Here is a 16,411-nt window from a genome sequence, read left to right on the forward strand (position 1 = left end):
GTGATTGGGTGTATTAATACACCATCCAAAGTGTAATTAATAACTTTACCATGCTGAAATCGATATTCAATGACTGCCTTTCTTTGCGAGGCATTGGAAAACCTCCCTAGTCTTTGGTTGAATCTGTTTGAAATTCACTGCTCGACTGAGGGACCTTACAGATAACTGTATGCGGGGTACAGAGATGAGGTAGTCATTAAAAAATCATGTTAAAAACTATTATTGCACACAGTGAATCCATGCAACTTATTATGTGACTTGTTAAGCAAATTTTTACTGCTGAACTTATTTTGCCATAACAAAGGGGTTGAATACTTATTGAATTGTAATTAATTTGTAAATTGGCTCAAAAGCATTAAGAAGGAAAGAAATTCCACAAATTAACTTTTAAGAAGGCACACCTGTTAATTGAAATGCATTCCAGGTGGCTACCTCATGAAGCTGGTTGAGAGAATGCCAAGAGTGGCAAAGCCATTTTGAGCCTGTAATCCACAATTGCTGATGCTCCAGATACTCAACTAGTCTCAAGAAGGCCAGTTTTATTGCTTCTTTAATCAGCACAACAGTTTTCAGATGTGCTAACATAATTGTAAAATGATAAACTTGGATTAGCAAACACAACGTGCAATTGGAACTGTCACGAACCGGCTCAAAGTTCGTAACAAAAGGGAGACAACGTGGAGACAAGGAATACCAAAATATATATTTATTAACTAAAGTAAACTAAGTACAATTAACAATGGTGTGTGTAATCAGTAATCAGTAGTGTAAGTGAGTGTTTGCATGCATAAATGTAATAATGCAAGGTGTTGAAAGGTGCCAAAGCAAACAACCAAAAAGCCACAAAAATACCACAATCACAATCACAACCACAACCACAACCACAACCACAACCACAACCACAACCACAACCACAACCACAACCACAACCACAACCACAACCACAACCACAACCACAACCACAACCACAATCAATAAAGGTGTCTGCATGGAGAGAGTCTCCCCAATGAATGTGGAAGAGGTCCATTTATCCTGGGACGCACCCAAGCCCAGGTGTTTCCCATGTAGCTGACGACCCTCCCAACTCCGCCACCGGCATCCTAATAAGGAAACAAGAGCAAAGAGAGAGAATACGGCAGACAGAGTGGGAGGGGCGTCACAGAACCCAGGACTGATGGTTGCTGATAATGGGCCTCTGTACGCCTACGTAGATGTTCCATTAAAAATCTGCCGTTTCCTGCTACAATAGCCATTTACAACATTAACAACGTCTACCCTGTATTTCTGATCAATTTGATGTTATTTTAATGGACAAAAAAATTGCTTTTCTTTCGGAAACAATGACCCCAAACTTTTGAACGGTAGTGATATATATATATATATATATATATATATATATATATAAAATGGTGTGTATAGACGGTATGGACAGTATATGAATAGGAAAGGTGTGTACAGCAGTAGTTACAGTATATAGGATGAGCCATGACTAGGATACAGTATATACACTGAGTGTATAAAACATTATGAATACCTTATTAATATTGAGTTGTGCCCACTTTTGCCCTCAGAACAGCCTCAATTCATTGGGGCATGGACTCTACAAGGTGTCGAAAGCGTTCCACAGGGATGCTGGCCCATGTTGACTCCAATGCTTCCCACAGTTGTGTCAAGTTGGCTGGATGTCCTTTGGGTGGTGGGCCATGCTTGATACACACGGGAAACTGTTGAGCGTGAAAAACCCAGCAGCGTTGCAGTTCTTGACACACTCAAACCGGTGCCCCTGGCACCTACTACCATACCCAGTTCAAAGGCACCCTCTGAATGACACACATACACAATCCATGTCTCAATTGTCTCAAGGCTTAAAAATCCTTCTTTAAAGTGTCCCCCCCTCCATCTACACTGATTTAAGGGATAATAGCTTTCACCTGGATTCACCTGGTCATGGAAAGAGCAAGTGTTCATAATGTTTTGTATACTCAGTGTACATATAAAGTGGGTAAAACAGTATGTAAACATTATTAAAGTGGCCAATGTTCAATGACTCAATGGTTCAGGGCAGGGCAGTGTGCTGGGCATAGTGGTGATTATTTAACAGTCTGATGGCCTTGAGATAGAAGCTGTTTAGCAGTCTCTCGGTCCCAGCTTTGACGCACTTGTACTGTCTCTGTCTTCTAGATGGTAGCGGGGTGAACAGGCAGTGGCCGGTTTACGGAGCAACTTCAAAATTTGATGTTTGGAAAAACGTGGATAAATGTCAGAATCTCAAGGCAAATTGGTAAAACCGTGAGATCTTGTTGAGATCAAAGCTGAATCAATGTCTGCAAGATTACATAATGATAGTATTCTACATAACAGAACCAAATATAATAGTATAAAGTTGCTGCAAGACAAAAAATACCACCTAATTTCTTATGAGATTTTAGGATGATTGTGCGAATGCTCGCAGTATTCTCTCATGCAGCCAAAACTCAACTGCGTGCGGCACTAGGAAGAATATGTGCTTTAATTGAAACTAAACACAGGTACGCTACGGTTTGTTAAAACCATCTGCTTTCAAATGTGATCACTGTACATAATTCAAAACAACACTGTGTAACTCAAGAAGAACATAAATGCATTTCCCCATCAAACTGATTGAGAACGAATAGTTGGCATGCAGATGCTGCATGGACATTTCACTGGTAAAACTTGGAAGAATTATCATTCACGATTGACAGTGACAAATGTGGAGGGAAGGTGACCACAACAATGTGTGTGTAAAGTAGAGAGAGGTAAAGAAACACGTGCAGAACGTGATTAGGACCTTCAGCTGTGGGGAAGAGGCTTCCAGGGGGGAGGGACAGGGGCAGGGCGGGACGGTTACCTACAGATGTATTTTCCATCAGGCTTGTGTTGCTCATCATCACTATTCAGTCACTTCAGATAAAGTTGTTACCTCATCTGCCTCACATCTCCCTAGCAGTTTAGCTACACCCCCCCTCTCTCTGTGTGTGTCTCTCTTCCTCACTCTCAGTCTCTCTCTTTATCTGTGCTCCAGTTTTTTTCTCTCTCTCTCTCTCTCTCTCTCTCTCTCTCTCTCTCTCTCAATTCAATTCAATTTCAATTAAAGGGCTTTATTGGCATGGGAAACGTGTGTTAACATTGCCAAAGCAAGTGAAGTAGATAGTAAACAAAAGTGAAATAAACAATAAATATTAACAGTAAACATTACACTCAGAAGTTTCAAAAGAATAAAGACAAGTCATATTATGTATATATACAGTGTTGTAACAATGTGCAAATAGTTAAAGTACAAATGGGAAAATAAATAAACATAAATATGGGTTGTATTTACAATGGTGTTTGTTCTTCACTGGTTGCCCTTTTCTTGTGGCAACAGTTCACAAATCTTGCAGCTGTGATGGCACACTGTGGTTTTTCACCCAGTAGATAAGGGAGTTTATCAAAATGGGTTTGTTTTCGAATTCTTTGTGGATCGCTGTAATCTGAGGGAAATATGTGTCTCTAATATGGTCATACATTTGGCAGGAGGTTAGGAAGTGCAGCTCAGTTTCCACCTCATTTTGTGGGCAGTGTGCACATAGCCTGTCTTCTCTTGAGAGCCAGGTCTGCCTACGGCGGCCTTTCTCAATAGCAAGGCTATGCTCACTGAGTCTGTACATAGTCAAAGCTTTCCTTAAGTTTGGGTCAGTCACAGTGGTCAGGTATTCTGCCACTGTGTACTCTCTGTTTAGGGCCAAATAGCATTCTAGTTTGCTCTGTTTATTTGTTTGTTCTTTCCAATGTGTCAAGTAATTCTCTTTTTGTTTTCTCATGATTTGGTTGGGTCTAATTGTGTTGTTGTTGTTGTTGTTGTCCTGGGGCTGTGTGGGGTCTGTTTGTGTTTGTGAACAGAGCCCCAGGACAAGCTTACTTAGGGGACTCTTCTCCAAGTTAACTCTCTCTGTAGGTGATGGCTTTGTTATGGAAGGTTTGGGAATCGCTTCCTTTTAAGTGGTTATAGAATTTAACGGCTCTTTTCTGGATTTTGATAATTAGCGGGTATTGGCCTAATTCTGCTCTGCATGCATTATTTGGTGTTTTACGTTGTACACGGAGGATGTTTTTGCAGAATTCTGCATGCAGAGTCTCAATTTGGTGTTTGTCCCATTTTGTGAATTTTTGGTTGGTGAGCGGACCCCAGACCTCAGAACCATAAAGGGCAATGGGTTCTATAACTGATTCAAGTATTTTTAGCCAGATCCTAATTGGTATGTCAAATTTTATGTTCCTTTTGATGGCATAGAAGGCCCTTCTTGCCTTGTCTCTCAGATCGTTCACAGCTTTGTGGAAGTTACCTGTGGCGCTGATGTTTAGGCCGAGGTATGTATAGTTTTTGTGTGCTCTAGGGCAACGGTGTCTAGATGGAATTTGTATTTGTGGTCCTGGCAACTGGACCTTTTTTGGAACACCCTTATTTTTGTCTTCCTGAGATTTACTGTCAGGGCCCAGGTCTGACAGAATCTGTGCAGAAGATCTAGGTGCTGCTGTAGGCCCTCCTTGGTTGGTGACAGAAGCACCAGATCATCAGCAAACAGAAGACATTTGACTTCAGATTCTAGTAGGGTGAGGCCGGGTGCTGCAGACTGTTCTAGTGCCCTCGCCAATTCATTGATATATATGTTGAAGAGGGTGGGGCTTAAACTGCATCCCTGTCTCACCCCACGGCCCTGTGGAAAGAAATGTGTGTGTTTTTTGCCAATTTTAACCGCACACTTGTTGTTTGTGTACATGGATTTTATAATGTCGTATGTTTTTCCCCCAACCCCACTTTCCATCAATTTGTATAGCAGACCCTCATGCCAAATTGAGTCAAAAGCTTTTTTGAAATCAACAAAGCATGAGAAGACTTTGCCTTTGTTTTGGTTTGTTTGTTTGTCAATTAGGGTGTGTAGGGTGAATACGTGGTCTGTCGTACAGTAATTTGGTAAAAAGCCAATTCTCTCTCTCTCTCTCTCTCTCTCTCTCTCTCTTCTGTCTGTCTGTCTGTCTGTCTGTCTGTCTGTCTGTCTGTCTGTCTGTCTGTCTGTGTCTGTCTGGAGGGAGTAGCAGCTCTGATCTTTAGCTCCACACAGTCCACAGTACCTTGTCTCCTCCAGGACTCCAAAAAGGGGCTGTCACTCTGCTTGTGGCTGGAAAAGGGTGCTCTGAGCTGGGGGGTTTCAGAGTGGTTCTTTGGAGGATATAATAAAATATGAATGAGTTGTGTGTAGGACTAGGAATATCTGTGTTTGTTTTGTGTGTGTGGCTATGTAAGAGGGAAAAGACTTGTTAGAAAAGGGGTGTTTTTTAAAATCAGTTTAGAGAAAACACACCACCAGTCACACACTACCTTATTCTAACTCTGTCTTGGTGCCTAATGTTTGGCACCGCTGTTAGATGTGTGCACACAGACAGTGGCAAACTGTTCTTCACACACCAGTGAATTTGAAAGCTAACCAAACCATGATATAATTAATGGGTAAATGTGTATAGTAAAGGTCAGGGTTGGGGTCAATTCAAATTGAAGTCAGTCAGTTCAGGAAGTAAACTGAAATAATTTAAAAAAGGGAATCTATATTCAATGACTTCTCAATAAATGGAAGAGAAGCTATTTCTTTAAAAAGTAGTTATATTTTTTAAAAGTTAAAATTCAAATCACTTCCTGAATTGGGTGTCTTCAATTTGAATTAACCCTGGTAAAGATTGACAACCAGATTACAATATCCTCTGGGGAAATGGCTAGTAGTGATGGTGCACTGGTGTCTCTGTGTGTGTGTGTGTGTGTGTGTGTGTGTGTGTGTGTGTGTGTGTGTGTGTGTGTGTGTGTGTGTGTGTGTGTGTGTGTGTTTAGTAGGGATGGGGAATTGATGTGTGTGGCAACAGCAGGTCCGCTTGCATAACTCTCTGCATTGTTGGGAAGGGCCTGTAAGTAAGCATTTCACTGTTAGTCTACACCTGTTGTTTATGAAGCATGTGACAAATACAATTTGATTTGATTTCAATAATGAACTTTCCCAACTTCACTTGTCACCTTCAGTCACTCTTTCTCTTTACTATCTCTCTTCTCTCTCTCTTTACTCAAGCACACACACGCACACGCACACGCACACACACACACACACACACACACACACACACACACACACACGCACACGCACACGCACACGCACACGCACACGCACACACACACACACACACCACATCCCTACTGCATCTGACGGACTGTGTTTGTAAATGAGTGTTGGAGTGTGCCACTGTGTCCGTAAATAAAAAGAAAAAAAAGGAAATAGTCTGGTTTGCTTAATATAAGGGATTTTAGGTATAGCATTTACTTTTACTGGAGTATGACAATTGAGTACTTTTTCCACCACTGTTCATTTAAAACCAGATACTTGTAGACTTTTACTCAAGCAGTATTGTACTGGGTGACTTTTACTTGAGTCATTTTTTATTAAGGTATCTTTACTTTTACACACGAATGACAATGAGTACTTTTTCCACCACTGCATACACGTTTCCTGGTAAGTCTATACACTTTTAAATTCAGATGAGAGAGATAGTACAGTAGACACTGTCACTTAACTTGTTAAACGTGTGTGTGTGTAGTAGACATTTTTTGGAAAACACTGTCACTTTCAAGACGCTTTTGTCATCTTCATACGACACGCACTGTTCAAAACACCGCCGGAAGAGGCATGTCGGCGGCATCCAATGCTGTTGCAGTAGTTTTTTAAACTGTACTTTTTGAAATGCGGAAGGAGCCTTGTGTGTTAGAGTCGCATACTGGGACTCGCAGCGTTTTTGGGGGATTTTAATCATCCTATTCCTGGTAAGAGAATGTGTTCTTTTTTTCATGGTTAGTTTTAGTTTCGTAGTGGACATAATAATAAACCTTGATTGGGAAAGGGAAAAGGCGGTACCTAGTCAGTTGCACAACTGAATGCATTAAACCAAAATGTGTCTTCTGCATTTAACCCAAGCCCTCCTTAATCGACGTCCACGGCGCCCAGTGAGCAGTTGTTGTTGTTGGGGTTAACTGCCTTGCTACAGACCCAATGCTCATAACCTCTAGGCTATGTGTCACCCAGTTGTTGGCACTTGTAATGAGCTGTATAAACTTTAAGATTGGGACTTTAAGTTAGTACTTATGTTCTCAACATTCTGATCTTTCTGCATGTTTTGGATGTTCAACAGGCTACATTAGGACAGAGGGACAAATTCCTCAGATTGCACAGGACTAAATATACAACAACAACGTGAGATACTGAAGATATCTTTTTTAACCTTAAAGTTCCCAACGTTATTTGAAATGTTCAGAGTTTTTCAAAACATTTTGGAAAGACCACTACGAGGACTGTTTGGACGCCTGAGGTGGCCAACCTCACAGTCGAAAATGCTGACGGTAAAACCTCACGAGGGAGCTGGAATAAAGCATATTCAAGCAGAGACTTTGTCAACACCACCAACAACAGGCCTTAGAGGCAGCATCAGTATTGGTGTGGTGCAGACCATTGAGGCAGCATCAGTATAGGTGTGGTGCAGACCATAGAGGCAGCATCAGTATAGGTGTGGTGCAGACCATAGAGGCAGCATCAGTATAGGTGTGGTGCAGACCATAGAGGCAGCATCAGTATAGGTGTGGTGCAGACCATTGAAATCCAATACCCTGAAGGTATGGATTCTGAGGCTGGGAAACATCACAAGTGGAAAGTCTTGAGGAAACATCCGGAGACTCTGATAGTGGATTACAAAAAAGCACTGGGCAAGAACAGAGTCAAAACCAACTATGTTTTCTACACAGCCCACCCCACGGCCTGGCGTAGTGCCCTGTGTCAAACTTACCCCAACGCTGGAGAGAGACATCAACGATGCCATACAGGTCAACGTGTATGGGGAAGACAGTCACTTAAAGGGCGTCATTACAGTCAATCTCTATCACACCGGTACCGTCTTGGTGCAAGGCTCTAATACCCATCTGAATAACTTTCAACAGGACTTTCAGAAACTGAAGGAAAATCTGAAGTAAAAAATGTGTTACATTTGTGTGAAATAGAGTGTGTAAGAATCTTTTTAAAGGATATATTTGTGCATAATTATGTCAAGAATTGTATGGACTCATACATCCAATAAAATATATATTTAATAAAAATAAAGAGTGTGTATGTGTGTGTATAATACAGCGACTCACTGGTCCTGGAGTTTGGCTGAGTTGGAGTGGTACTGTGTGTCAGTACTCATGTTGTTGTAGCGACCACACTGGCCATCCAGACTGTAGGCCTGGTACTTATCAGACCAGTCCAGCTCTAGAGTCTGCTTGGCATCTCTGTTACACCTGATACACACACACACAGTGGGAGACAGTAGGGGGCAGAAAGCCAGTGTGAGGGTCTGCGCTCAGGCTACAATGCTCCTGAGTGGCGCAGTGGTCTAAGGCACTGCATCGCAGTGCTAACTGTGCCACTAGAGATCCTGGTTCGAATCCAGGCTCTGTCGCAGCCGGCCGCGACTGGGAGACTCATGGGCGGCGCACAATTGGCTCAGCGTCGTCTAGGTTAGGGGAGGGAATGGCCGGCAGGGATGTAGCTCAGTTGATAGAGCATGGCGTTTGCAACGCCAGGGTTGTGGGTTCGATTCCCACGGGGGGCCAGTATAAAAAAAATATGTAATCACTAACTGTAAGTCGCTCTGGATAAGAGCGTCTGCTAAATGACTAAAATGTAAATGTAAATGGTCGGTGCGAGAGTACTCTCACTCAAACCATGAAAAGGATCAACCAAGGAGGCCTTGATGCAATGTGATAAAATGTGATGAATAAAAAAGGAGCATACGTTTGGGCTTCTATCATCAGTGCTGTTTATCACCTGTTAGCACTTTTCACTTTTTGCATCTCGGCCTCCTTGGTTTTTCCTTTGCATGCTTTGCAGGTGAGTAGCTACATACTACACACAGTAAGGGGCGCCATAAGACTAAGAAAAGGACATTGGTACCCCCATATCAGGGTCATTATTCATTAGTGCACATAGGAGTAAAACGTAGGCAAACATTTGCACTGGAAAACGAAAATGAGCGTTTCTTATTGGATAACCTCAGGTAGTCCCTCCCCGTTTGAGTCCATTTTCCTTTATTTGGTGCCTAATGAATAGGCTGCAAACGTTTGGGGGTGGAGGGGAACGAGGCTGTAGATGAACAGGCTAAACAAGCACTTAGTAGTGGGGATGTTGATGTTGAAGTGTCAATGAGCAAGGCAGAGGCAAAAAGACTGATATATACAGTGATGGTGCAGAGATGGCAGGAGCAGTGGAATATAAATAATAAGGGAAGGCATTTATTTCAGGTACAGAGGAAAGTTGGGGAGTGGAGGATGGCAGGAAGGGACAGAAGAGAGGAGGCTATTTTTACAAGATTAAGGGTGGGACACAGCCAGTTGAACAAGACATTAAACGTGATATGAAAGCATCCATCAGGAAAGTGTGATTATTGTCAGGAATTAGAGACTGTGGAGCATGTATTGCTACAGTGTGGGCAGTATCAGAGGGAAAGAGAGAGGATGAGATTTAGTATGAGGGAGAAGGGGATACAGGAAATTAGTTTAAAGAGTATATTGAGCAGAACGTCATTAGATTTAGTCTCAAATATTTTGTTATATTTTTTAAGAGAAACGGGGTTGGCAGGTAGGATTTAGTTTATCCCGGTCTCTGGTCCACATTCCAGTACGGTAGGTGGCGGTAATGCACCATAATGTTGGATGCCAACCGCCGATAAACCCCACTGAAGAAGAAGGCTGCAACCAGGCTCAGCTGTAGCAAAGATGGCTGACAAAAATACTAGGATGGAAGCAAATGTAAGTAATTATAACGTCATAACGAATCATGCAAAAAATGTACAGTTCAGAGGAATATGTTAGTTAATGTAGAGACAAACGATTATGCATATGTTTTTGTCATAACGTTAATTTACGAAAATCGCTATTTAGCAAGCTAGCTGTCTAGCCAACATTACCCAGCTACCTAGCTTTATGGGCGTTGTGACATGAGTATGAAATTGTAATTCCTGTTTAATGTTTTAGGGACTCCTGAGAACCAGCAAACCAGGCTGTCGTCTTGTGAAACAGTGGATGTAAATAATCTAGCTAGCTAAAGCAATTACTGCAAATTGAATGTACCATTTTTTAAGCTTGCCTTGCTGATATTTCCCATGCAATACAGCTGAAGTAACGTAACTAGCTAACTATTTTCTTGTTTGTGTAGTGGAGGATAAAAATACCTTTATGCCTAAGGATGTGTAGCCGATCTGTGTATGGACCCTAAAACGTTGGGTATAAATATTAGTTCAGAACCTAGCTTTCCGCTATCATAGCCGGTTGTATCGACTTCAAACCAGTCTGAATGGCATTAATGAAGCCTATGGATTGAGTAGAATATAATAACTTTATTGTGCCAAGGATGCAAGTCATATATACATGTACTTATTACCAAGCATGAGATCCCCACATTGTAGCCTGTACATTGAATATATTCACTGATCATGTACTCTACCTTGGCAAATAAAGGTGCGGTTCAGATATGTCTGTGAGACATTGTCATATCCAATACCAGGAGTATCAAATGCCAGTCTTTGAATGATGCTGTGTTTGCATGTATGTATTACAATGATACACTTCAACAGTGTTTACCAATCCTGGTCCTGGGACATCAATGGCTGGTTGCACATTGTAACTATGCAATAGACTAGAAACATGATTTAACAAGTTAAAGGCTGATTTGTAATTCATATATACAGAAACAATAAAATAAAATAAACAGTACACTACACTTCCTATGAACCATGTAAATACTCTAAAAACAGGTTTATCGCAATACCTAATTTCCTTCATCTGCATGACCTGAGGACAGCATAGCTGTAGTATTTCATCAAATGAGACATAATTTCAACCAGGCACACAGACGAGTGCTCTGAAATCGGAGTAGATGGCCCGAGTGAATTTACGAACGCAACCTATTGACTTGATTATTCACGTCATTCTTAACTTAGCTAAGTGGTATAGTGGTTGTGCGTTCCTTACTGGACATTGTTAATGAAGTCGTAAGATGTCTAACTAGTAATTTGTTATACTAACACGCTAGCTAGAACTTGCATAGCAACAGCATCAACTTCCGTTAGACAGGCGAAGCACTAGTACGCTCAACTGGAAGGATACAGTTCGTTTACAGTATACTAAAATGAACTAATAGTATATACTCATTATGTAGTATACAGTATGGGTATTCGAACACAGCTATAGTTTTGTTTTTTAAAGTGTATTTACTTACTTGAATAGGTTCTCCCAGCAGCAATGTGGACGATTGGAAACAGGGCAGCAAAGTTTGTCACCAGACCGGTTTAGAGCATATTACTATTTACCTGTTTATAAATTCATGAAATGGAGAATGGATGAAACTATTTACCCATTTAATAACCAGCTCTTAATACAAACTTACTCTGCTGAATTCTTGACGCACAACCGAACTGCTGCTATATGCTGCCAGCATGCCCACAAGCGAGCCACTCTGGGCGGCCGAAGCGGCTAGTGTACACAGGCCATAACAAATATAATTTTCATTTGATGCACGTTAACGCTCACTTTGCACTATACACATGGCGATACACATAATATATAAAATGACGACGCGACACATAGTTCGTTTCTTATATCCCATACATAACTTTATTGCAGAAATACAGTTTGACATTTGCTATCATTGTTTTCTATGTTGAGTGCACGCATCATAGTTTACGTGGTAACAGTCATTGATGTAATTTAACTCAATCATCTAACTTCATAATTTAACCATTATCATTCTCAAGTAAATAGTCACAGTTCAATGTAATGTCTTGTTTACCTCCGTGCCTCAGCAGTGTTCTGATAAATGACTTCCGACCTGAATCCCAGGGTTAAAATAAGGTTCCGGAAGGGCGTTGGGAAATGCCCACCCTCTGTTCACCCCGGGAGAACTATTTTTCCCTTTGACGAGTTTAAAATAGCGAAGTACAGTTATACATTACTATTGTGTACTGGTATTGCTAAAATAATGCTTGTATTTAACGTTGTATCATTATTGTCTAAATGTAAAACTTGATGGTTTGCAGATTCCACTTGGAGCTGGCCACTCCCCTTATAGTCTCCGTGGAACGTCCCTTCAGTGAGTAGATATTTGGTTTATGTACGTTCTGTTCCTGCACGTTAGAGCTTAGTTATTTTTTAAGTTAAGACTTTATAGGACAGTCCGTTTTTCATGTCCCTTGGTATATTTTAGCACTTTGGTTTACTTCCTTGTCATAATTTGTATTATCCAAGTTTTGATAAATAAAACCCTTATTGTTTGCACCCTACTCAGTTGTCTCTCGTTGCCTGCTTGGTCATCCCTGACACACAATTAAATGAAAAGAGAGGATCTTATAAATGAACCATTTATGTAGTTATTGCTGATGCATCTGAAATATTAATGTTGGTTGAAATGAATGCGGGGAGAGGTGTCTAATTGTGTCACTCACTTTATTTGATTGACAGCCTGACTCAGCGTTCTCTTCAACAGAGCCTGGACGCTCCTGATCAACTCCACCTCCCGTGGCACACAAAACAAAACCATCAAGTTATTTTCGGATTGGTTTGTAGTTAAATAACGTCTAGGAAATATTTAGTAATGATAAAAGTATTTACGTGAACTAGAGCAAAGACAAATCTATATATTTTTTGTACCACCTTGAACAGCCCCCTCTTCTGCCCCAGGAGGAGGTCTGTCTCGGCCAACAGCTTTTCGATGTGCTGCTGCAGCTCCGACTTCCAGAAGTGGATATCCTGCAGTCTCTCGCCTAGGTGCCGCGTCCCCTCAGCTTGGGTGCGCAGAGTCCCGGCCTTGGTCTCCGTATACAGTGTTTTGGACTCATGGCGAATCCTCTCGGCGTTGTTTCGGTCTATAATGGCCTGGTGAAGGGTAGAGAAGTTATTGACGTTCCATTCCTCCGGGCTGTACTTGGCTGAATGGTAGCCAAGCCGGAAGAGGGTTACAAGCCCTGCTTGAATATGGCCTCTGTGTCTGTGGGCGGGAGCTGCTCGCCTGCTTGGGCAACTGACCTGCTGTCGAAATGGGGTCTGGACACTAAAACCTCCGAAGACATTTTGTGGCGAATTGGTGATTCGCCAGAAAATAACAGCGATAAACCGGTACATTCTTATACATTATTTATATGAGCAGCATAACGCAAAATGGAACTGTTAAATTATATGCAATGTCTAAATCTGGATTCTCGGTGGCCTTCTCTCTGGTCACTGCATGATGAATCATCAACGCTCAGGGTGGGGACTGACAACCCATCTCAGTATGTAGATCTATCATAATATGCCATTTAGCAGACTATTTTATCCAAAGCGACTTACAGTCATGTGTGCATACATTTTTACGTATGGGTGGTCCCGGGGAACGAACCCACTACCCTGGCGTTACAAGCGCCATGCTCTACCATTTGAGCTACAGAGGACCATCATCATCGTGGTAACTTTGCATTGTGACAGGTAGACCTACATTTGCTGCAGCATAGCCTATGCTACAGTAACATAAAGACTGAATGCACGTCTAATTTATCCATCTCCATCTGGCTTTTTTTTGCATAAATTTTTTTTGTACAGAAGTTTTATTTTTTTATTGCAGCTGCAGAGTTTTACATCGAATATCGTTGCTTTAAATCAGTGCACACGCAAGCACTCTCTCACAGTCTCTCTCTTCTCTCTCTCTCTCTCTCTCTCTCTCTCTCTCTCTCTCTCTCTCTCTCTCTCTCTCTCTCTCTCTCTCTCTCCATCAATTCCATTCTAAATGCATCCAAAATAGATAATCATGTTCAAGATTGATATATAGGACTATATATATATATACATACAGCTCTGGAAAAAATTAAGAGATCACTGCAAATATTTCTTAAATCAGCATCTCTACATGTATGACAGCCATTCCATTACAGTGTCTGTTGAATTCCAACACAGGCACACCTCATTCTACTGAATTAGGTACTGATTATGTGATCACCTGAACCAAATCTTATTTAACGAGTAGAAGTATAAAAACCACTGCTGTGGTCATCACTATCCTCTTGCAATAGGACCAGCTGGATAGCAAAAACAGTGCTAATAGTACCTCAAAAGTAATATTAATCAAAAAATAACTATTGACCATGCCAAAAGAGTTGAAAAGGAAAGTTTTGAGTGAGGAAAGAAGGGTTCAATTCAGGCTTTACTGGCAGAGGGATACAGTGAGCGTCAGGTTGCTTCCATCCTTATCCTTAAACTTTTAAAGACGGCGGTTCATAAGAACAAGGTCAAGCAGCAGACATTGGGGACAACAAAGCTACAGACCGGCAGAGGGCAAAAACGACTCTACTGATCGGGATGACCGCCAACTCATTCGAATGTCACTGAACAACCGTAGAATGACTTCAAGTGACCTACAAAAAGAATGGCAAAAGGCAGCTGGGGTGAAGTGCATGGCGAGGACGGTTCGAAACAGGCTCCAAGGGGCAGGGCTGAAGTCGTGCAAAGCTAGAAAAAAGCCCTTCATCAATGAGAAGCAAAGAAGAGCCAGGCTGAGATTAGCAAAAGACCATAAGGATTGGACCGTAGAGGACTGGAGTAAGGTCATCTTCTCTGATGAGTCCAATTTTCAGCTTTGCCCAACACCTGGTCATCTAATGGTTAGACGGAGACCTGGAGAGGCCTACAAGCCACAGTGTCTCGCACCCACTGTGAAATTTGGTGGAGGATCTTTGGAGGGAGTTGAAAGTCCGTGTTGCCCAGCGACAGCCCCAAAACATCACTGCTCTAGAGGAGATCTGCATGGAGGAATGGGCCAAAATACCAGCAACAGTGTGTGAAAACCTTGTGAAGACTTACAGAAAACGTTTGACCTGTGTCATTGCCAACAAAGGGTATATAACAAAGTATTGAGAAACTTTTGTTATTGACCAAATACTTATTTTCCACCATAATTTGCAAATAAATTCATAAAAAATCCTACAATGTGATTTTCAGGATTTTTTTCCCTCATTTTGTCTGTCATAGTTGACGTGTACCTATGATGAAAATTACAGGCCTCTCTCATCTTTTTAAGTGGGAGAACTTGCACAATTGGTGGCTGACTAAATACTTTTTTCCCCCACTGTACACTTCCGCTGTCTTCAACCAGGATCTCAGCGATCACTGCCTCATTGCCTGTGTCCGTAATGGGTCTGTGGTCAAACGACCACCCCTCATCACTGTCAAACGCTCCCTAAAACACTTCAGCGATCAGGCCTTTCTAATTGTCCTGGCCCAGGTATCCTGGATGGATATTGACCTCATTCCGTCAGTAGAGGTTGCCTGGATGTTCTTCAAAAGTGCTTTCCTCTCCATCTTAAATAAGCATGCCCCATTCAAAAAATTCAGAACTAAGAACAGATATAGCCCCTGGTTCACCCCAGACTTGACTGCCCTTGACCAGCACAAAATCATCCTGTGGCGTACTGCATTAGCATTGAACAGCCCCCACGATATGCAACTTTTCAGGGAAGTCAGGAACCAATATACACAATCAGTTAGGAAAGCAAAGGCTAGCTTTTTCAAACAGAAATGTGCATCCTGTAGCACTAACTCCAAAAAGTTATGGGACACTGTAAAGTCTATGGAGAATAAGAGCACTTCCTCCCAGCTGCCCACTGCACTGAGGCTAGGAAACACTGTCACCACCGATAAATCTACGATAATCGAGAATTTCAACAAGCATTTTGCTACGGCTGGCCATGCTTTCCACCTGGCTATCCCTACCCCGGCCACCAGCTCTGCACCCTCTGCTGCAACTTGCCCATGTCTCCCCCACTTCTCCGTCACCCAAATTCAGATAGCTGATGTCCTGAAAGAGCTGCAAAATCTGGACCCCTACAAATCAGCTGGGCTAGACAATCTGGACCCTTTCTTTCTAAAATGAGCCGCTGAAATTGTCGCAACCCCTATTACTAGCCTGTTCAACCTCTCTTTCATATCGTCTGAGATCCCCAGAGATTGGAAAGCTGCCGCGGTCATCCCCCTCTTCAAAGGGGGTGACACTCTAGATCCAAACTGTTACAGACCTACAGTGCTATGAAAAAGTATTTGCCCCCTTTCTACTTTTCTCTACTTTTGCATATTTGTGATACTGAATGTTATCAGATCTTCAACCAAAACCTAATATTAGATAAAGGGAACATAAGTGAACAAATAACACAACAATTACATATTTATTTCATAAACAAAGTTATGCAACACCCAATTCCCCTGTGTGAAAAAGTAATTGCCCCCTTACACTCAATAACTGGTTGTGCCACCTTTAGCTGCAATGACTCCAAC

At 41.8% G+C, this 16,411-nt stretch overlaps 1 protein-coding gene and 1 pseudogene across 1 annotated transcript in view; one reads left to right on the plus strand and one right to left on the minus strand.

The window, feature by feature from the left end:
- Positions 1-16,411, plus strand: part of LOC121560301 (lipopolysaccharide-induced tumor necrosis factor-alpha factor homolog) — a 61,908-nt gene that overhangs the window by 5,722 nt on the left and 39,775 nt on the right. The window lies entirely within an intron of this gene.
- On the minus strand, positions 8,212-13,447 carry LOC121560306 (annotated as a pseudogene).

This window comes from Coregonus clupeaformis, unplaced genomic scaffold, assembly GCF_020615455.1.
Source record: "Coregonus clupeaformis isolate EN_2021a unplaced genomic scaffold, ASM2061545v1 scaf1524, whole genome shotgun sequence".
Classification (NCBI taxonomy): domain Eukaryota; kingdom Metazoa; phylum Chordata; class Actinopteri; order Salmoniformes; family Salmonidae; genus Coregonus; species Coregonus clupeaformis.